This window comes from Tamandua tetradactyla, chromosome X, assembly GCF_023851605.1.
Source record: "Tamandua tetradactyla isolate mTamTet1 chromosome X, mTamTet1.pri, whole genome shotgun sequence".
Classification (NCBI taxonomy): Eukaryota; Metazoa; Chordata; class Mammalia; order Pilosa; family Myrmecophagidae; genus Tamandua; species Tamandua tetradactyla.
In genome coordinates, this window is record NC_135353.1 from 128684393 (window position 1) to 128708664 (window position 24272).

Consider the following 24272-nt stretch of genomic DNA (forward strand, 5'->3'; position numbering starts at 1 on the left):
TTTGCTGTTGGTGCTACTTTATTTTTGCCCAAAACACTCCAATTGACATGCATCTATTTGGGTTAATTCTTGGAAACAAACTGTAAGATGGGAAGTAGCCTGCAGGGAGTTTACCGGGAGTGCCCTTTAGAAATACCCTGTGGGAATGTGAGTAAAGTTAATTGATTCATGCTGCCCTGAGAGATAAGACCTGACTAAGTGAACTTCCAAATTTCTGGTAGGTTTCAGTGGAAAACCTTCAGCTGCTAACACTCCTTTAGTCCTGAAGGGGAAAAGGTAGGGTATCTGGGTGGTTCCCTATAATACCCACCACAGCATTTCAACCCAAATTTCTTTTTAAGCAGCTGGTGTAACTACTTACTGTGATTGAAGCATTTCAATAGGCCAGGGAGAAAGAATTGAAATTAGCCTCAGCCAGTCTTTCTGCAGTATTGTCAGAAACAGGGAACTGAAGCTCAGCAAAATAGGCAGTATACATAGGTAAAACTTGATGCCACAGAAGTGAATTGAAGAGGGTTAAAGACTATGAGGGCACTGAAAACAAGGTAGGGGGCCATGAGCAACTGACAAAAGCAAAACAAATGTGGAGTGAGCAGAGAGCAGATTAGAGTTCCATGGAACTATAGAGTACATGAAAATAGGAGATAAATGTTTCTGAGAGCTCCCCTCAAACTGGTCAATGTTATCTGAAGGTGGGATGTCATCTATGACCTTTGGAGGACAGTACTAGAAGAATAGAGACAGTTGAAATAAATGAGAAATAAATCAAAGACTGCATTTTAAGGGAGAATCCACTATTTGCTGAACATTTTAGTTTCTTACAATGACAAAAGCATGCATTATTTTGGCTAAAAACTAAGCCAGTTTAAAGAAAATGTCCTCTCTCATCATTTAGTTCTGTTTACATCCTTAGTTTATTCCTCACCATAATATGTATGGGAATAGGCTTGTTTCTTTGCTTTTTTCGCTATTTGAGGATAGGGCCCAAAAACTATGTAGGTGAATATTAGATATCAATCTATGCCCTACATTTGGTACTCCCAAATGTGAATTTTAAGCAATCATAGGTGACATACTTATTTATATAAATTTAAGAAAAATAAAATTTATTTGTAGGAGGAATCCTGGTAATGTCTAGTAAATTTGACACATGCATTTATTGTTCTTTACTCTATAAAACTGCTAAGTCATCAGTAAAATGAATAAACAAGTAATTCCCAAGTAAACAAGACGATAGGAAAGTAAACAATAGCAAAGAAGTGAAAGCTGGAAAGCAGATAGAACAAGTGGAAAGAACCTTAGGAGACCAGAGAAAGCTAACAATTTAGACTGAAGTAGAGGAAGCACAGTCCAACCAGAGAAACCCAGAAAGACTCAAAAATGGGAAAGTAGGTCTTAGAAGAAGAAACTTGATTATTAGACTACATAAGTTAGATGACCCTCACATCCTTTTCCTAGTCACTGACAAAGACCAAAGATTTCATCTTGTGGAAAGGTTGAATCAGAAAGATTCTGAGCTCAGAGACACTAGGCACTGAGGAGGGTTGGTATAAACCCAAATATGAGGGCAAGGAAAAATCTGAGACTATGAACAAAGACCCTCACTCCCACCCCCTTTCCCAACTCAGCTCTGAGAATACTGACACAGAGAAACCTAGGAAATAATAAAAGGAAAGGACAATTATTAATTCAAGGGAAATTAAAAGTAATAGCTTTATAAGAAATGAAATTCAAACCCAGAAACGACTTGGCTCAATCTGGAATTATGTTAAGCTTATAACAGTATAAAACATAATGTTGATCTTTCCAAAAAAAAATAGAAAAGAAAATAACCCATTGGGAAGTGTGTGTTTGAACGCTAAGGTGGAAAAGGAATGCCAAAGTGAGTTGAATCCTCAAACTCTACAGTTGAAATCAATAGATAATATGAAAAACAGAAAAATAAAAACAGCAAGAAACAGCATTCGATATGTTATATACCTGAATAGAAACAGCCAAGAATTAGAACTGGTTGTTTCTTAAGAGTGGTAATTAGATTGTTAAGGATAGGAAAGGATTAGCTGTTTTCTTTATAAACCTTAAAAAAATGTTTGTCTTTTAAAACTCTACACATGTACAATTTGATACAAATGCTTAGGATAATTTTATGTACACCAAGTAATTTTAAATGCGCACCTATGGCGATTGCTATGCACACATTGTGGAAAATAGATGGTCTCTTTTCTAACTCCTTTTTGTGTTGCAATTAATAAAGTAATCTTTGCCTATACCAAGGGTGTAATCCATTATTTACCCACTGGAGTGTATTGTGCTTGCTATAAAAGACTTTATGATAATGAGGGCAGAAAATTAGGCCTTTAAATTACAAAGACCTCTGGTGATTATGGCTAGGAAAATAAGCCCAATTATGGAGAGGGTAGCATTAAGGACCACTTTAAAATTATAATCAAGTGGAAACTGACATTATCTTCAGTGTATGGCATGTGACTGTGTTTAAGTAACTTCACAGGTATTCAAATATAATAGCAAAATTTCTTTTTGTTTCAAATAAATGATGCAGGTAAAATAGATCCATGCTGTAGTATGCATATCAGTGAATTTCTCCTTGACCACTGGGTACTCAATTATGCTGAACAGAGTTTGATTCACATTTCATCTGCAATTCAATACTCATTCACTGCTGAAACTGAACCTTGAGCATTTTAAATATAGAATAAATACTATCCACAGACTGTACTTCACAATTTGACTCTCATTTTGTAGAGTCAAAAAATTTTAAATAATAAATTTATCTCTTCATATCAAACAAATTAAATTATAATAATATTTATCTCTTCATATCAATATATAGCATAAGCTATACTCTTCTTTTAATGAATCATTGTGAATTGTTGTCTAAGGCAATTCTAGTGAACTTAAAATATTACATAATATTCATTATTAATAATATTTTACATATAAGAAAAATGCCCTTCCTCCAAACATTTTAAATATTTCTGAATTTAGTAAATTGAATGAGGATTATATGGGTCATTGCAGGGATTACATGTCAAGACACCCAGTTTTGTCCCACCTTGCTATTTGAGCAAGACAAAGAGGAATTAAACCTTACTCTTGCCCTCATAAGTTTTGAAATCCGAATGAAGAGATTCAATGTGTAAGGTATATATATACATGAATAAATATCACAGAAATTATTGGGTGGCTCAAGAAAGGTAAATGTAAAGTACTGTGAGAGTACAGGCAAAGTCACTTATAAAGTGATATTTGAGTTGGGTCTTGAAGGAAGTCTTTAGTTGTTGATTTGCTATTCATTAATGCATCATTCTTGGAGACCAAGGTGGCTCCTAGTTCTTCAATTTGGGATCTCAGACCTTGAAAGCTGAGGCTTAGCCAGAAAAATGAGATTTATACATTACAAATGAGACATTTCCTGCTGGGGTTGGATTAGGTTTTCATGGGCGGGTCCTGAAGTGTGTAACAGGAAGAAGACCAATCAGACAAGGATCATGAGATTGGGTGATAGAAGGTAATGAAGGCAGGTTCTTGAGGGTAAGTAAGTCACAACAGGCTCCTAGGCTCTAGTGCCGAATTGCCCTGGGTTTGGATCCTGTTACAGTCATTCGGCATATTAAATGCAAAATCCATGGCACATAGGGCAAGCCAAGATGGTAAAATAAGGAAGTGTGGAATTTAGTTAGTTCTCTATGAAAGCTTGTAAATAAGCAGAAAATGTCTAGAACAACTGTTTGCGGGACATCTGTGATTGGACACACATCATACACCTGTCTGGAATGGGTGAAGGGCTGAAATTATAGTGCAGAACTGTAAGTAAAGTCCCTAAGATGCAGAGACTGATGCTCCTCCCTCACTGGCATGACAAGCTGTGATGAAGACACTTCTTTGGAGGCACTCTCTATTAGGAACAAGGGATACAATTCCACAATTTGAGGTTTTACTACTAGGTCCTCTAAGATACTGAAAACTAAAAGAACTACCAATATAATTATTCAGCAGTCATACTCATTTGTTAAACCCTACCTTCTCTGTATAACTCCACCAACACCTTTGATCTTTCTCTCACTCTTTAGGGGTATTTCGGCTATGCCCATTCTAACTTTTTCACATTGGAAGAGGCTGTCGATAATATGGGATAGGGGGATGGAACTAGTTGATGTTCTGGAGAGACTGGCCCCTCTGCATTCCAGGACTTATCTGGTCCAGGGACCCATCTGGGGGTTGTAGGGTTCTAGAAAGTTACTCTAGTGCATGGAACCCTTGTGGAATCTTATATCTTACCCTCGGTGTTCTTTAGGATTGGCAGGAATAGTTTTGGTTGGGGGTTGGCAAACTATGATAAATAACAATGTCTAACAAACTTACCTAACAGTGGCCTCCAAGGTTTCCTCTCAACTCTATTTGAACGCTCTCAGCCACTGATACCTTATTTGTTGCTTGTGTTTCCCTCCTTTTGGTCAGCATGGAATTGTTCATCCCACAGTGCCAGGGTCAGGCTCATCCCTGGGAGTCCTCTTCCACACTGCCAGGGAGACTTTAATCCCTGGATGTCATGTCCCATATACAGGGGAGGGCAATGATTTCACTTGTAGAGTAGGTTTTAGAGAGAGAGAGGCCACATCTGAGCAATAAAAGAGGATAACTCTTAGGCATACCTATAGGTAGGCTAAGCTTCTCTGCTTCATACAAAAGCTTCACAAGAGCAAGCCTCAAGATCAGGGACTTGGTCTACTGATTTAGGTGTCCCTAATGTTTGACACAGTATCAGGGTTTTCCCCAGTGGTAAAGTTTAATAGTTTCATATACTTTCTCCCACCCCTCAAGGGACATTGCCAATACCTTCTAATTATCTCTTTAATATACTCTGGGATGTATCCAGGCATCACATTATGCTATGCAGGATTAAAGGCCCTCATTCTTCTTCTGGGCTCCTTGTGTTTGGGTTTTTAAATGAGCTATCCAGACAGGTTGAATTAGATTATGTGCTACAGATAATATAAGTTCTAGACAAAATATACCTTTCTTCCTTTGGTCTAAAAGAGCTGATGAGGTTCTAAAATATAGACAGTGTCTTCCTTACCTCTGAATTCCGAATTACTTTAATCCCAACCTGATTAGCTTTGTTCTTATCTCCATATACCAGTTATACGTATATAGTACAGCCTCTCAAATTACAGAAATAAAAGTTACCACTCTGGACTAAATGTAACTACTATAAGAGCTTACTGTGTAGGCCCCTGTTGTCTTATAAGTATTTTCTAAATGAGACAATACAATATTTGCTTTTTTGTCTCTAGCTTATTTTGCCTCACCGAATGTCCTACAGGTTCATCCACAATGTTACATGCCTCACAACTTCGTTCCTTTTTGTAGCTTCATAATATTCTACCATATGGATACACTCTTGTTTGCCAATCTACTTCTCAGTAATTGCATTCTTCAGCCACTTCCATTCATTGGGCATCATGTATAATGCCCAAAGTCAACAGTCCATCAACACTCTCAATTTTAGATAATTTCATTGTTCCCAAAAGAAAGATAACTGCTAAACACATCTTTACCAAACAGAAAATTGAAACCTCCCCTTAACTTTTGTTCTTCTCCCCATAATTTACCCCTGGTGTTGCTGTGTTACTGTTGATGTTTTCCTGTTAAACATAGCTGATAGCATGCAATAGGACTTTTTACCCTATACACCTAACTTATACACTCTTTGTACAATATCCGTATCTTTGCAGTATAGCTCATGCAAGAACTTATTTATATTTGTTGTGTTAATCAGTGGGACACACGGGTCTATACAACCCCTTTCAAATCATGTTCACCTTCAATAGGGTAATATTACTTATAGACCCACTAGTGAACCACCTTCTCTTCTATCTCCTTCCTTACATTTAATTTCCTCAACCTCATAAGCTAACTGTTCACCCATCTCTAGCTTCCATGTATATTTAGGTCCCCCATATTCTGTATTATAATCCTCTGATTGTACCTTTTACCATGGCTTTAAAAGTGGAATCATACAGTATCTATCCTTTTGTTCAAAGACAAAGAGAATTTTGAAAGCAGCAACAGAAAAGTGATTCATCACACACAAGTGAAGCTCAATAAGACCATGTGCAGATTTCTCATCAGAAACCTTGGAGGCAAGAAGGTAGTGGTATAATATGTTTAGGATACTGAAAGAGAAAAATTGCCAACAAAGAATTCTATACCTGGAAGAACTGTCCCTCCAAAATGAGGAGTAGTTAAAAATATTTACAGACAGACACCAAGAGAGAACAAGAAATGTGCTCTACAAGAAATACTGACGAGATCACTACAAGCAGGTAGGAAAATACAGGCCAGGAATGTCTGAAGAAGAGTATAGAAATGAAGACTATTAGTAAGGGAAAAAGATAAAATATAATATAGGACATAAAACCTAAAAGGCAAAATGGTAGAAGAAAGTACTGCCTTTAGAGTAATAACATTAAACATTAATATATTAAACACCCCAATCAAAAGCCATAGACTGGCAGATAGATTAAAAACAGAACCCATCTATATGCTGTCTACAAGAGACTCACTTTGGACCCAAGGAAAAAATAGGTTGAAATTGAAAGGTTGGTAAAAGATATTTCATGCAAACAACAGCCAGAAAAGAGCAATTGTAATATACTAAGACCAGACAAAACATACTACAAATTTAAGGCAATTAAAAGAGGCAAAGAAGTGCACTATATATTAATAAAAGGGACAATTCATGAAAAAGACCTAAAAATCATAACTACTTATGGATGGAACCAGAGTGCCCCAAAATACATGAAGCAAACACTGAGAACACAGAAGGAAGAAGTAGTTGACTCCTCTACAATAACAGTTGGAGACTTCATTACACCACTCACATCAATAACTAGAACATCTAGACAGAAGATCATTAAAGAAACAGAGATTTTGAATAGTGTGATAAATGAACTAGACTCAACAGACATTTACAGAACATTGCACCCCACTATAGCAGGATACATATTTTTTCTCAAGTGCTCATGGATCATTCTCCAGTATCTACCACATGTTAAGTCACAAAGCAAGTCTCAAACAATTTTAAAAGATTGAAATTATACAGAACACTTTCCTGGATCATAATAAAATGACACTGGTAATAATTAAAAAGCAGAAACCTGGAAAATTCACAAATATATATAGGAGCTAAACAGCACACTCTCAAACAACCAGCGGGTCAAGGAAGAAATTACAAGAGAAATCATTAAATATCTTGAGGCAAATGAAAATGGATACAAAACATAACAAAACTTATGGGATGTAACAAAGGCAGTGCTGAGAAGGAAATTTTATTGCCATAAATGCCTATATTAAAAAGGAAAAAAGAGCAAAAATCAAGGAATTAACTGTTCACCTGGAGGAACTAGAGAAAAACAGCAAACTAACCACACAGCAAACAGAAGGAAAGAAACAAAAAGATTAGAGTAGAAATAAATAAAATTAAGAATATGAAAACAATAGAAAAAAACCAACAAAGTCATAAGTTGGTTCTTAGAGAAAATCCTTAAAATCCATGGACCTTTAGCTATGATCAAGAAAAAAGAAAAAGGACACAAATAAATAAAATCAGAAATGGGAGAGGGGATATAACTTCTGACTCTGCAGAAATAAAGGAGATAATGGGAGAGTAATAAGCAACTATATGCTAACAGATTAGACAATGTGGCTGAAATGGAAAACTTTTTAGAAAATCATGAACAACCTACATAAACTTGAAAAGAAATAAATGACTTCAACAAACCAATCACAAGTAAAGGGATTGAATCAGCAATCAAAAACTCCCCAAAATAGAATTCCAGGACCAGATGACTTCACATGTAAATTCCTCCAAGCATTCAAGAAAGAATCAGCACCAATCCTGCTCAAACTCTTCAAAAGAATTGAAGAAGAGGGAAAGCTACCTAACTCATTCTGTGAAGCCAACATTACCTTAATACCAAAGCCAAATATACTACAAGAAAAGGAAATTACATATCAATCTCTTTAATGAATATAAATGCAAAAATTCTTAACAAAATACTTGCAAATTGAATCCAGCAGCACATTAAAAGAATTAAACACCATGACCAAGTGGGATTTATTCCAGATATGCAAAGCTGATTCAACACAAGAAAATCAATAAGTACAATGAATCAAGTCAATAAATCACAGTGGAAAAGCCACGGATTATCTCAAAAGATGCAGAAAAGACATTTGAAAAAATTTAACATCGTTTCTTGGTGAAAACACTTCAGAGGATAGGAAGAGAGGGGAACTTCCTCAACATGATAAAGAACATTTAAGAAAAACCAACAGTTAATATCATACTCAACGGGGAAAGACTGAAAGCTTTCCTTCTAAGATAAGGAACACAAGGTGCCTACTGTCACCATTGTTATTCAACATTGTTCTGGAAGTTCTAGCCAGATCAATTAGGCAAGAAAGAGAAATAAAGGACATCCAAATTGGAAAAGAAGAAGTAAAACTTTCACTGTTTGCAGATGCCATGATACAATATGTAGAAAACAAGATCTATAGCAAGGCTACTAGAGCTCATGAGTACAGCAAAGTGGCAGGGTAGATGATCAACATGCAGAAATCAGTAGTGTTTCTATACACTAGAAATGAGCAATCTGAGGGTAAAATCAATAAAAATATTCCATTTACAATAGCCACCAAAATGACTAAATATTTAGGAATAATTTTAACCAAGGTTACAAAAGACCTATATGCAGAAAACTACAAAAGAAATGCTGAAAGAAATCAAAGAAGACCTAATAAAATAGAAGGACATACTGTGTTCATGGATTGGAAGACTAAATATAGTTAAGATTCTAATTCTGCCTAAACTGAATTATAGATTCAATGCAGTACCAATTAAAATCACACCAACTTACTTTGCAGAAATAGAAAAACCAACACAAATTTATTTTGAAGGGCAGGGTGCCCTGAATAGCTAAAACTATCTTGAGAAAGAGGAATGAAGTGGGAGGTGTCACACTACTTCACTTTAAAGCCTATTACAAAGCTACAGTGGTCAAAACAGCATGGCAGTGGTAAAAAGATAGATATACTGACCAATGGATTTGAATTGAGTGTTCAGAAATACCCCTCCCATCCATGGACAATTGATCTTTGATAAGATGGTCAAGCCTACTCACCTGGGACAGAGTAGCCTCTTCAATAAATGGTGTTTGGAGAACTGGCTATCCATATCAAAAAGAGTGAAAGAAAAAAAGTGAAAGAGGATCCCTATCTCACACCTTATACAAAAATTAATTCAAAATGGCTCAAAGACTTAAACATTAGAGTTAAGAACATACAATTTTTAGGAGAAAATGTAAGGAAATATCTTAAAGATATTATGATAGAAGGTGGTTCCCTAGATCTTACAGTCAAAGCACAAGCAATGAAAGACAAAAATAAATGAGATCCCCTCAAAAATAAACACTTTTGTGCATCAAAGGACTTTATCTGGAAAGTAATAGTGCAGTGAATACAATGGGAGACAATATTTGGAAACCACATATCAGATAATTAAATAAAGGTTTAATATCCAAAATATGTACAGAGATCACACAACTCAGCAACAAAAATGCAAACAACCCAATTAAAAAATGGGCAAAACACATGGATAAACACTTTTCCAAAGAGGAAATACAGATTGCTCAAAACCACAATGAGATATCATCTCACACCTACTAGAATAGCTATTATAAAAAAAAAATTCAATGGAGGACCATGGTGGCTCAACAGGCAGAGTACTCACCTGCCATGTTGGACACCCCGGTTTGATTCCTGGTGTCTGCCCATGCAAAAAAGTTTTCAGGAATCACCAAGTGCTGGAGAGTATGTAGAGAAAGATGCATACATATTCACTGGTGGTGCAATGTAGAATGGTAAAACCACTCTGGAAAGCAGTTTAGCAGTTCATCAGGAAGTTAATTACAGAATTGCCATGCGATCCAGCAATCCCATTACTAGGTATATATACAGAGGAACTGAAGGCAGGGACACGAAAGAACATTTGTACACTGATGTTTATAGCAGCATTATTCATGATTGCCAAAAGATGGAAACAGCCCAATGTCCACCAATGGACAAGTGGATAAACAAACTGTGGTATATTCATGCAATGAAGTTTTAGACAGCTATAAGACAGAATAAAGTCATGACGCATGCAACAACATGGATGAACCTTGAGGACATTATGTTGAATGAAATTAGCCAGAAAAAAAAGGACAAATATTGTATGGTCTCACAATATATAAACTAACATTAATGAGCAAATTTTGAGTGTTAAAATTGAGAACACAGGTTATCAGAAGATAAAAGAGGGTAGAGATTGAGCATTTGATGCTGAAGGAGCACAGATAGTTCAATAGGATTGATTGTAAAGATCCAAAAATGGATAGCAGAATACTATCTGATGGTAGCACAATATTTGAACATTGAACAAATCTGATTGTGAGTATGGAAAGTTGGAGGCATGTGTGACACCAGAAGAAAAGACAGAAGATAAAGACTGGGACTGTATAACTTAGCAAAAACTAGAGTGTACAATGTTGGTGATTAAACATACAAATATAAGAATGATCTTAAATGAAGGAGAATAAATGAATGTCAAAATTACAAGGTGTTGGAAATAGGATGGTATATGGAAAAAATACAATCAATGCAAACTAGGGTCTATAGCTAATAGCTAACATTGTAATTTGCTTCAGCAAAGATAACATATCAAAGCTAAACGCCAATAAAAGGATGGTGTACAGGAGGGGTGTGGGATTTTTGGTGTTGTTGCTGTTTTTCCTTTTTATTTTATTTTATTTTTTTCTTTATTATTCTTCATTCTTTTTTCCTCTTCTTTTTTATTTGTGGAAGAAATGGAAATGTCTTCATATAGAAGTGGTGGAGAATACAAGACTATGTGATTACACCAGGATCCTTTGTTTACTTAGAATGGATTGTATGGGGTATAAATAAAACTGTTTTAAAAATAAGCAGAAATATACAAATGCTGGAGGAAATGTGGAGAGAGAGACATACCTATCCCACTGTGGGTGGGGAAGTAGAATGGTGCTGATCCTCAGACGGGCAGTGTGGTGGTTCCAGAGGAAGCTAAGTATAGGGTTGCTATATGATCCTGCAAACCTGTTATTAGGTATATACGTGAAAGAACTGAAAGCAGTGACAGAAATGAACATTTGCACACTGATATTTAAGGTGGTAGTAATCATGATTTGTGATGAATGGCAGTGGCCTCCATGTTCATTGACTGATGAATGGAAGGCAAACAGTAGTGTTTACATACAAGGGAATATTGAGCAGCTGCAAGAAGGAATGAAGTTGCAGGGCACACAATGAGGTGAATGAACCTGGAAAACAGTATGTTGAGTAAATTAAGCCAGAAATTGAAATACAAATATTATAATGCCTCACTAATATGGACTAACTATAATGTGCAAACTCTGAGAATTAAATTTGAGAGGATAGGTTGTCAGGGGAAGTCTTATTGTAAAGGTCCCTAGATTGTAAGCTTTTACAGCAGACTCCTCTATTCCTGAGTTGTAAATGTTATTTCTAAATTCTGAAATGTGGAGGTCTTCATGTATAACTTGGTCATTCTCTGGAATTTCAGGTATCTGTGTGACACCTGAGCTTCAAAGCTAGAGTTCTGTAGCTATGAAAGTCCACATTACCCCACCCAAAAACTGTTACAAAAAAAGCTACTGATAAGAATGAAGCTGATCTAGTTGGGACTAAGGTAAATCAGACGAAAGGGTAAAGGATGAAATAGACTGTCTTTTAAAACTTCAATTTCTGTGTGAAACCAGAGGAAGAGATGTTTATTTGGTGCAAGCTTTACATTTTCTGTGAAACACTACCTAATTTAACATGTATTGTTAATTTATTTGAACACCATAATTACATGGAACCTTGATTAGACAATAAGATTTTGTTGATTTGTACAGGTCAGTTTGATTCCTGATACATGCCCGAGTAATTTGGGTAGACAATAAAAAAGTTTCAGCAAAGTCCCCTAGAGGGACTGGGAAAAAATGTGGAAATATTAAACTTCTCCATCCAGGGAATTCCTGATATTCTTGCAAGCATTGAGGACAGCCGATCCAATAGGCCAAGCCCTCGATCTTGAGCCTTGACCATACAAAATTTATTCGTGCAAAGGAGAAGCTAAGCTATTTATAATTATGCCTAAGAGTCAATCCAAGAGAACTTCTTTTGTTTCTCAGATGTGGCCTTTCTGTTGGAGACAACTCTGCAGGGATATTCACTGCCCTCCCCACCATGTGGAACATGAGTCCCAGAGGTATAAATCTTCCTGGCAATGTGGGGCATGACTCCCAGGGATGAGCCTGGATCTGGCATTGTGGGATAGAGAAAGTATTTTTGACCAAAAGGGGAAGAGAAATGAAACAAAATAAAGTTTCAATGGCTGAGAGATTTCAAATAGAGTTAAGGGGTCATTCTGGAGATAATTCTTATGGATTATATAGATATATCTTTTAAATAGCTAAAAGGAAATATCTAAAACTGTTGAATAAGAATATAGTAGCCTTGATTCTTGTAGATTATTTTATAACTATATAGATTTTATGCTGTAACTATGTGACTATGAAAACCTTGTGACAGACACTCCCTTTATCCAGGGTGTGGACAGATGAATAAGAAAATAAAGATAAAAATAAATAAATAATAGGTGGGTGATAAAGGGTATGAGATGTTTGGGGCATTTTAAATTTGGGGGCCAGCTTGAAGCTATTATATACCCTAAAAAAGCCATGTTATAATCCTGATCCAATATCGTGGGAACAGCCATCTCTTTTAATCCTGATTCAATACTGTAGGGCAGAAACTTTTGATTTTCCCACAGAGATATGGCTTCACCCATTTCAACTGGGTCTTCATTAGTTTACTGGAGTCCTTTAAAAGAGGAAATATTTTGGAAAGAGCAAAGCTGACACAAATGCTGGCACTTGGAGAACAGAGACATGGATATTTGGAGATTCTTAGAACCAAGCAGACATCACCATGAGATGTTAAGCAAGAGAGAGCCAAGGGAAGCCAAAAGATGAAAGCCAGCCCCAGAGAAGCAAAGTGAGGAGCCTCCACAGGAAGAGAAGCTGAAAGCAATGGAGCCCAGGAGTAAGGGACCAGCAGATGCCAGCCACGTGACTACCCAGCTGACAGAGGTGTTGCAGACACATCAGCCTTTCTTGAATTAAGGTATCTTTCCCTGGATGCCTCGCTTTGGACATTGTTTTTTAACTTTTTTTTATCAATTAAAAAAATTAACAACCAAACATTTAGATATCATTCCATTCTACATATACAATCAGTAATTCTTAATATCATCACATAGTTGCATATTCATCATTTCTTAGTACATTTGCATCGATTTAGAAAAAGAAATAAAAGACAACAGAAAAAGAAATAAAATGATAATAGAGAAAAAACTATACGTACCATACCCCTTACCCCTTGCTTTCATTTGCCACTGTTTCAAACTGAATTTATTTTAACATTTGTTCCCCCTATTATTTATTTTTATTCCATATGTTCTACTCTTCTGTTGATATAGTAGCTAAAAGGAGCATCAGACATAAGGTTTTCACATCCACAGAGTCTCATTGTGAAAGCTATATCATTGTTCAATCATCATCAAGAAACATGGCTACTGGAACACAGCACTACATTTTCAGGCAATTCCCTCCAGCCTCTCAACTACATTTTGAACAACAAAGTGATATCTACTTAATGTGTAAGAATAACCTCCAGGATAACCTCTCGACTCTGTTTGGAATCTCTCAGCCATTGACACTTTGTCTCATTTTACTCTTCCCCCTTTTGGTCAAGAAGGTTCTCTCAATCCCTTGATGTTAATTCTCAGCTCATTCTAGGGTTTTTCTCAGTTCTTTGGTGCTGAGTCCCAGCTCATTCCAGGATCTTTGTCCCACGTTGCCAGGAAGGTCCACACCCCTGGGAGTCATGTCCCACGCAGAGAGGAGGAGGGTGGTGAGACTGCTCATCATATTGGCTGGAGAGAGAGGCCACATCTGAGGAACAAAAGAGGTTCTCTTGGGGGTGACTCTTACGCCTAAATTTTAAGCAGACTTGACCTATCCTTTGTGGGGTTAAGTTTCATGTGAACAAACCCCAAGACTGGGGCTCAGCCTATAGCTTTGGTTGTCCATACTGCTTGTGAGAATATCAAGAATTCAACTTGGGGAAGTTGAATTTCTCCCCACTCTCACCATTTCCTGAAGGGGGCTTGCAAATACTTTTCCAGTCACTGATCAAATCATTCTGGGATTCATCGGGGGATCACTCTGGACAAACGAACAAAATCTCATGTGCTACCTGAGATTCCAAGTACTTATGACATTCAATCAAACTATCTACATGAGTTATATTAGGAAATGCTCTAGTCAAAATATAAATTTTGTAACAAATAAACATTTTTGCTTTAGTCTCACACATAAGGTGACATTTTAAAGTATTATTTATCATCTATTTTCAGCACCCTGCAGTAATGACATTCCTTTGATCTTCCTCATGCCAAAACATTTTTAAAATTTGTACATTGTACATTTCACTATTATTATACACTCTAGGCATTCCTAGATTATACCATCTCGATGTTTAACATCTATCTTTTTTTCTGATTTCACTTATGTCCCCAGCCCTCCTCTCTCTATCATTCTCACATGCAGCTTCATTCAGTGTTTTAACATAATTATATTACAGTTAGGTAGTATTGTGCTATCCATTTCTGAGTTTTTGTATCCAGTCCTGTTGCACAGTCTGTATCCCTTGAGCTCCAATTACTCACTATCTTACCCTATTCCTATCTCCTAACGGTCTCTGTTACCACCAACATATTCCAAGTTTATTCACTAATGTCGGTTCATATCAGTGAGACCATACAGTATTTGTCCTTTAGTTTTTGGCTAGTCTCACTCAGCATAATGTTCTCTTGGTCCATCCATGTTTTTACATACTTCATAAGTTTATTCTGTCTTAGAGCTGCATAATATTCCATCGTATGTACATACCACAGTTTGTTTAGCCACTCATCTGTTGATGAACATTTTGGCTATTTCCATCTCCTTGCAAGTGTAAATAATGCTGCTATAAACATTGGTGTGCAAATGTCAATTTGTGTCTTTGCCCTTATGTCCTCTGAGTAGATACCTAGCAATCGTATTGCTGGATCATATGGCAATTCTATATTCAGTTTTTTGAGGAACCGCCAAACTGCCTTCCACAGTGGTTGCACCATTTGACATTCCCACCAACAGTGGATAAGTGTGCCTCTTTCTCCACATCCTCTCCAACACTTGTCATTTTCTGTTTTGTTGATACTGGCCATTCTGGTGGGTGTGAGATGATATCTCATTGTGGTTTTGATTTGCATTTGTCTAATGGCCAGGGACATTGAGCATCTCTTCATGTGCCTTTTGGCAATTTGTATTTCCTCTTCTGAGAAGTGTCTGTTCAAGTCTTTTTCCCATTTTGTAATTGGATTGGCTGTCCTTTTGTTGTTGAGTTGAACAATCTCTTTATAAATTCTGGATACTAGACCTTTTTCTGATATGTCGTTTCCAAATATTGTCTCCCATTGTGTAGACTGTCTTTTTACTTTCTTGATGAAGTTCTTTGATGCACAAAAGTGTTTAATTTTGAGGAGTTCCCATTTATTTATTTATTACTTCAATGATCTTGCTTTAGGTGTAAGGTCCATAAACTCACCTCCAATTATAAGATTCATAAAGTATCTTCCTACATTTTCCTCTAACCGTTTTATGGTCTTAGACCTAATGTTTAGATCTTTGATCCATTTTGAGTTAACTTTAGTATAGGATGTGAGATACGGGTCCTCTTTCATTCTTTTGCATATGGATATCCAGTTCTCTAGGCACCATTTATTGAAGAGACTGTTTTGTCCCAAATGAGTTGGCTTGACTGCCTTATCAAAGATCAAATGTCCATAGATGAGAGGGTCTATATCTGAGCACTCTATTCGATTCCATTGTTCGATATATCTATCTTTATGCCAGTACCATGCTGTTTTGACCACTGTGGCTTCATAATATGCCTTAAAGTCAGGCAGCATGAGAACTCCAGCTTCGTTATTTTTCCTCAAGATACTTTTAGAAATTCAGGGCACCCTGCGCTTCCAGATAAATTTGCTTATTGGTTTTTCTATTTCTGAAAAGTAAGTTGTTGGGATTTTGATTGATATTGCGTTGGATCTGTAAATCAATTCAGGTAGAATTGACATCTTAACTATATTTAGTCTTCCAATCCATGAACACGGTATGCCCTTCCATCTATTTAGGTCTTCCATGATTTCTTTTAACAGTTTCTTGTAGTTTACTTTGTATAGGTCTTTTGTCTCTTTAGTTAAATTTATTCCTAAGTACTTTATTCTTTTAGTTGCAATTGTAAATGGAATTCCTTTTTTTGATTTCTCCCTCAGCTTGTTCATTGCTAGTGTATAGAAACACTACAGATTTTTGAATGTTGATCTTGTAACCTGCTACTTTGCTGTACTCGTTTACTAGCTCTAGTAGTTTTGCTGTGGATTTTTCAGGGTTTTCGATGTATAGTTTCATATCATCTGTAAACAGTGATAGTTTTACTTCTTCCTTTCTAATTTTGATGCTTTGTATTTCTTTTTCTTGCCTAATTGCTTTGGCTAGAACCCCCAACATGATGTTGAATAATAGTGGTGATAATGGACATCCTTGTCTTGTTCCTGATCTTAGGGGTAAAGTTTTCAATTTTTCCCCATTGAGGATGATATTAGCTGTGGGTTTTTCATATATTCCCTTTATCATTTTAAGGAAGTTCCCTTGTATTCCTATCTTTTGAAGTGTTTTCAACAGGAAAGGATGTTGAATCTTGTCAAATGCCTTCTCGGCATCAATTGAGATGATCATGTGATTTTTCTGCTTTGATTTGTTGATATGGTGTATTACATTAATTGATTTTCTTATGTTGAACCATCCTTGCATACCTGGGATGAATCCTACTTGGTCATGATGGATAATTCTTTTAATGTGTTGCTGGATTTGATTTGCTAGAATTTTGTTGAGGATTTTTGCATCTATATTCATTAGAGAGATTGGTGTGTAGTTTTCTTTTTTTGTAATATCTTTGCCTGGTTTTGGTATGAGGGTGATGTTGGCTTCATAGAATGAATTAGGTAGTTTTCCCTCCACTTCAATTTTTTTGAAGAGTTTGAGGAGAGTTGGTACTAATTCTTTCTGGAATGTTTGGTAGAATTCACATGTGAAGCCGTCTGGTCATGGACTTTTCTTTTTGGGAAGCTTTTTTTTTTTTCTTTTTTTTTTTATTAATAAAAGAAATTAACACAACATTTAGAAATCATTCCATTCTACATATGCAATCAATAATTCTTAACATCATCACATAGATGCATGATCATCGTTTCTTAGTACATTTGCATCGATTTAGGAAAAGAACAAGCAAAACAACAGAAAACGATATAGAATGTTAATATAGAGAAAAAAATAAAAACAATAATAATAATAATAAAAAGACACAAGCAAACAAACAAACAAAAAACTATAGCTCAGATGCAGCTTCATTCAGTGTTTTAACATAATTACATTACAATTAGGTTTTATTGTGCTGTCCATTTTTGAGTTTTTGTATCTAGTCCTGTTGCACAGTCTGTATCCCTTCAGCTCCAATTACCCATTTTCTTACCCTGTTTCTAACTCCTGCTGGTTTCTGTTACCAATGACATATTCCAAGTTTATTCTTGAATGTTGGTTCACATCAGTGGGAACATACAGTATTTGTCCTTTACCTTTTGGCTAGACTCACTAGGCATAATGTTCTCTAGGTCCATCCATGTTATTACATGCTTCATAAGTTTATCCTGTCTTAAAGCTGCATAATATTCCATCGTATGTATATACCACAGTTTGTTTAGCCACTCATCTGTTGATGGACATTTTGGCTGTTTTCATCTCTTTGCAATTGTAAATAATGCTGCTATAAACATTGGTGTGCAAATGTCCATCTGTGTTTTTGTCCTTAAGTCTTTTGAGTAGATACCTAGCAATGGTATTGCTGGGTCGTATGGCAATTCTATATTCAGTTTTTTCAGGAACCACCAAACTGCCTTCCACAATGGTTGCACCATTTGACATTCCCACCAACAGTGGATAAGTGTGCCTCTTTCTCCACATCCTCTCCAGCACTTGTCATTTTCTTTTTTGTTGATACTGGCCATTCTGGTGGGTGTGAGATGATATCTCATTGTGGTTTTGATTTGCATTTGTCTAATGGCCAGGGACATTGAGCATCTCTTCATGTGCCTTTTGGCCATTTGTATTTCCTCTTCTGAGAAGTGTCTGTTCAAGTCTTTTTCCCATTTTGTAATTGGATTGGCTGTCCTTTTGCTGTTGAGTTGAACAATCTCTTTATAAATTCTGGATACTAGACCTTTATCTGATATGTCGTTTCCAAATATTGTCTCCCATTGTGTAGGCTGTCTTTCTACTTTCTTGATGAAGTTTTTTCATGCACAAAAGTGTTTAATTTTGAGGAGCTCCCATTTCTTTCTTTCTTTCTTCAGTGCTCTTGCTTTAGGTTTAAGGTTCATAAAACCACCTCCAATTGTAAGTTTCATAAGATATCTCCCTACATTTTCCTCTAACTGTTTTATGGTCTTTGACCTAATGTTTAGATCTTTGATCCATTTTGAGTTAACTTTAGTATAGGATGTGAGATACGGGTCCTCTTTCATTCTTTTGCATATGGATATCCAGTTCTCTAGGCACCATTTATTGAAGAGACTGTTTTGTCCCAAATGAGTTGGCTTGACTGCCTTATCAAAGATCAAATGTCCATAGATGAGAGGGTCTATATCTGAGCACTCTATTCGATTCCATTGTTCGATATATCTATCTTTATGCCAGTACCATGCTGTTTTGACCACTGTGGCTTCATAATATGCCTTAAAGTCAGGCAGCATGAGAACTCCAGCTTCGTTATTTTTCCTCAAGATACTTTTAGCAATTCAGGGCACCCTGCGCTTCCAGATAAATTTGCTTATTGGTTTTTCTATTTCTGAAAAGTAAGTTGTTGAGATTTTGATTGATATTGCGTTGGATCTGTAAATCAATTCAGGTAGAATTGACATCTTAACTATATTTAGTCTTCCAATCCATGAACACGGTATGCCCTTCCATCTATTTAGGTCTTCCATGATTTCTTTTAACAGTTTCTTGTAGTTTACTTTGTATAGGTTTTTTGCCTCTTTAGTTAAATTTATTCCTAGATATTTTATTCTTTTAGTTGCAATTGTAAATGGGATTCGTTTCTTGATTTCCCCTTCCGCTTGTTCATTGCTAGTGTATAGAAATGCTACAGATTTTTGAATGTTGATCTTGTAACCTGCTACTTTGCTGTACTCATTATTAGCTCTAGTAGTTTTGCTGTGGATTTTTCAGGGTATTTGACATATAATATCATATCGTCTGCAAACAGTGATAGTTTTACTTCTTCCTTTCCAATTTTGGTGCCTTGTATTTCTTTTTCTTGGCTAATTGCTCTGGCTAGAACCCCCAACATGATGTTGAATAATAGTGGTGATAGTGGACATCCTTGTCTTGTTCCTGATCTTAGGAGGAAAGTTTTCAATTTTTCCCCATTGAGGATGATATTAGCTGTGGGTTTTTCATATATTCCCTTTATCATTTTAAGGAAGTTCCCTTGTATTCCTATCTTTTGAAGTGTTTTCAACAGGAAAGGATGTTGAATCTTGTCAAATGCCTTCTCTGCATCAATTGAGATGATCATGTGATTTTTCTGCTTTGATTTGTTGATATGGTGTATTACATTAATTGATTTTCTTATGTTGAACCATCCTTGCATATCTGGGATGAATCCTACTTGGTCATGATGCATAATTCTTTTAATGTTTGGTTGGATTTGGTTTGCTAGAATTTTCTCGAGGATTTTTGCATCTATATTCATTAGAGAGATTGGTGTGTAGTTTTCTTTTTTTGTAATATGTTTGCCTGGTTTTGGTATGAGGGTGATGTTGGCTTCATAGAATGAATTAGGTAGCTTTCCTTCCACTTCAATTTTTTTGAAGAGTTTGAAGAGAGTTGGTACTAATTCTTTCTGGAATGTTTGATAGAATTCACATGTGAAGCCGTCTGGTCCTGGACTTTTCTTTTTAGGAAGATTCTGAATGACTGATTCAATTTCTTTACTTGTGATTGGTTTGTTGAGGTCATCTATTTCTTCTTGAGTCAAAGTTGGTTGTTCATGTCTTTCCAGGAACCCGTCCATTTCATCTAAATTGTTGTATTTATTAGCGTAAAGTTGTTCATAGTATCCTGTTATTAGCTCCTTTATTTCTGTGAGGTCAGTGGTTATGTCTTCTCTTCCATTACTGATCTTATTTATTTGCAACCTCTCTCTTCTTTTTGTCAATCTTGCTCAGGGCCCATCAATCTTATTGATTTTCTCATAGAACCAACTTCTGGTCTTATTGATTTTCTCTATTGTTTTCATAGTTTCAATTTCATTTATTTCTGCTCTAATCTTTGTTATTTCTTTCCTTTTGCTTGCTTTGGGGTTAGTTTGCTGTTCTTTCTCCAGTTCTTCCAAGTGGACAGTTAATTCCTGCATTTTTGCCTTTTCTTCTTTTCTGATATAGGCATTTAGAGGAATAAATTTCCCTCTTAGCACTGCCTTTGCTGCATCCCATAGGTTTTGTTATGTTGTGCTTTCGTTTTCATTCGCCTCGAAATATTTACTAATTTCTCTTGCAATTTCTTACTCGACCCACTCGTTGTTTAAGAGTGTGTTGTTGAGCCTCCACGTATTTGTGAATTTTCTGGCGCTTTGCCTATTATTGATTTCCAACTTCATTCCTTTATGATCCAAGAAATTGTTGTGTATGATTTCAATCTTTTTAAATTTGTTAAGACTTGCTTTGTGACCCAGCATATGGTCTATCTTTGAGAATGATCCATGAGCACTTGAGAAAAAGGTGTATCCTGCTGTTGTGGGATGTAATGTCCTATAAATGTCTGTTAAGTCTAGCTCATTTATAGTAATATTCAGATTCTCTATTTCTTCATTGATCCTCTGTCTAGATGTTCTGTCCATTGATGAGAGTGGTGAATTGAAGTCTCCAACTATTATGGTATATGTGTCTATTTCCCTTTTCAGTGTTTGTAGTGTATTGCTCACGTATGTTGGGGCATTCTGGTTCGGTGCATAAATATTTATGATTGTTATGTCTTCTTGTTGAATTGTTCCTTTTATTAGTAGATAGTGTCCTTCTTTGTCTCTTTTAACTGTTTTACACTTGAAGTCTAATTTGTTGGATATTAGTATAGCTACTCCTGCTCTTTTCTGGTTGTTATTTGTATGAAATATCTTTTCCCAACCTTTCACTTTCAACCTATGTTTATCTTTGGGTCTAAGATGTGTTTCCTGTAGACAGCATATAGAAGGATCCTGTTTTTTAATCCATTCTGCCAGTCTATGTCTTTTGATTGGGGAATTCAGTCCATGAACATTTAGTGTTATTACTGTTTTGATAATATTTTCCTCTACCATTTTGCCTTTTGTATTATATATATCATATCTGATTTTCCTTCTTTCTACACTCTTCTCCATACCGCTCTCTTCTGTCTTTTTGTATCTGACTCTAGTGCTCCCTTTAGTATTTCTTGCAGAGCTGGTCTCTTGGTCACAAATTCTCTCAGTGACTTTTTGTCTGAAAATGTTTTAATTTCTCCCTCATTTTTGAAGGATAATTTTTCTGGATATAGAAGTCTTGGTTGGCAGTTTTTCTCTTTTAGTAATTTAAATACATCATCCCACTGTCTTCTTGCCTCCATGGTTTCTGCTGAGAAATCTACACATAATCTTATTGGGTTTCCCTTGTATGTGATGGATTGCTTTTCTCTTGCTGCTTTCAAGATCCTCTCTTTCTCTTTGACCTCTGACATTCTAACTAGTAAGTGTCTTGGAGAATGTCTATTTGGATCTATTCTCTTTGGGATGTGTTGCACTTCTTGGATCTGTAATTTTAGGTCTTTCATAAGAGTTGGGAAATTTTTAGTGATAATTTCTTCCATTAGTTTTTCTCCTCCTTTTCCCTTCTCTTCTCCTTCTGGGACACCCACAACACGTATATTTGTGTGCTTCATATTATCATTCAATTCCCTGGGTCCCTGCTCATATTTTTCCATTCTTTTCCTTACAGTTTCTGTTTTGTTTTGGATTTCAGATGTTCCATCCTCCAGTTCACTAATTCTAAACTATGTCTCTTGAAATCTACCATTGTAGGTTTCCATTATTTTTTCATCTCTTCTACTGTATCTTTCATTCTCATAAGTTCTGTGATTTGTTTTTTCAGACTTTCCATTTCTTCTTTTTGTTCATTCCTTGCCTTCTTCATGTCCTCCCTCAATTCATTGATTTGGTTTTTGATGAGGTTTTCCATTTCTGTTTGTATATTCAGAATTAGTTGTTTCAGCTCCTCTATCTCATTTGAACTATTGGTTTGTTCCTTTGACTGGGCCATATCTTTCATTTTCCTGGTGTGATTTATTTTATTGCTAGCATCTGGACATTTAATTACCTTAATTATTTTATTCTGGAGATTGCTTTCACTTATCTTACCTAGGGTTTTCTTGGTAGATGAGTTTGTTGTCTATCTGTTCTTTGACTTTCAGTTCAGCTTTTTCTGGGCCTCTAGCTTAAGTTTTGTTTAACAGAGGGTAATTTTTCAGTTCTTGTTTTCTTAAGGTGCCTTTTCCCTCCCCACCCTTAGGAGAGTCTACATAGGTATTACAGACTCCAGCCGGGTTTTTCCGGACTAAACTGGCCTCCTATCAAGGGGAAGGAGTCACCTGCATCAGTTTTCCCTGAGGGTGAGACCCAGTAGGTTGAAAGACTTTCCTGTGAAGTCTCTGGGCTCTGTTTTTCTTATTCTGCCCAGTATGTGGTGCTTGTCTGTCTGTGGGTCCCACCAGCAAAAAAATGTGGCTCCTTTAACTTTGGAAGGCTCTCTCTGCTGAGGGCGTGGTGGAGACAGAGGAAAGGTTGTAGGCTGGTTTTAATGGCTTCAAATTGCCAAACCCTGGTGTCTGAATTCCTTGAGAGATGGATTCCTTGAGAGTTGCGTTTCACCCTTCCCCTGGGGAAGGCTCAGGTGGGAGACAGCCCTGAAAACAGCCTGTTTCTGCATACGCCAGGGGCAGTTTCAGCCTGTGTAATCCCGCCACTGAATCCAGAGGCAGCCAATCCTCCAATAGAAACAGCCACAAAAACCTGTATCATCCCCTTTCCTCTTTTTCAGTTAGCCCAACAGGTGACCTCCACTTTGACCAGTTTCACCTGAGCTGGGGGTCTACTTTTAGTAGTCAGAATTTGTTTATTAATGCCACAATTGGTGTTTGGTTGGACTCAGTTCCTGCTATTGTTAGTCTCTTTCCTTTCCCTCTGGGAAGCTGCCTGTGGGGGAGGGGTGCTGGGCACCAGCTGCTGTGGCTTGGGGAACTGCCGTGGCTTGGGGAACTCACTGTTCCAGAGACTTGCAGCCAGTCCAGTTGGTCGAGACTGGGGTACGGGTACACTGTGTGTCTGGTCACTATCGTGGCTCTGGGAGCTTTTCTGTACTGTTTCTGGCTATTTAGTAGTTGTTCTGGAGGACGAATTAAAATGTGCACATTACTAAGCCACCATTTTGGCCCCTCCTCACTTTGGACATTTTTGTAGGCCTAGAACTGTAAACTTGTAACTTATTAAATTCCCTTTATAAAAGCCATTCCAATTCTGGTATATTGCATTCTGGAAGCTAACAAATTAGAACAAGTTTTATTTCTATTTATTTTTTTGAGTAATGAACATTTTCAAAAATTGTGGTGATGAATGCATAACTATATGATGATACTGTGAGTAATTGATCATCTACTTTGGATGATTATATGGCATGTGAATATATCTCAGTAAAATTGCATTAAGGTAAAACAAAGCACATGACACATACTAAGGCTCAATAATTTGGTGTTAGAGGCATCATCATTTTTATCCACATAAGGACTCAAGTTCACAATTAAAGAAAAAGATCAGAGGAGCACTTATAGTTCATTTATTTAAAGTACAGTGTGTAAGACTTGAATTCAAATTCCTTAAATTTC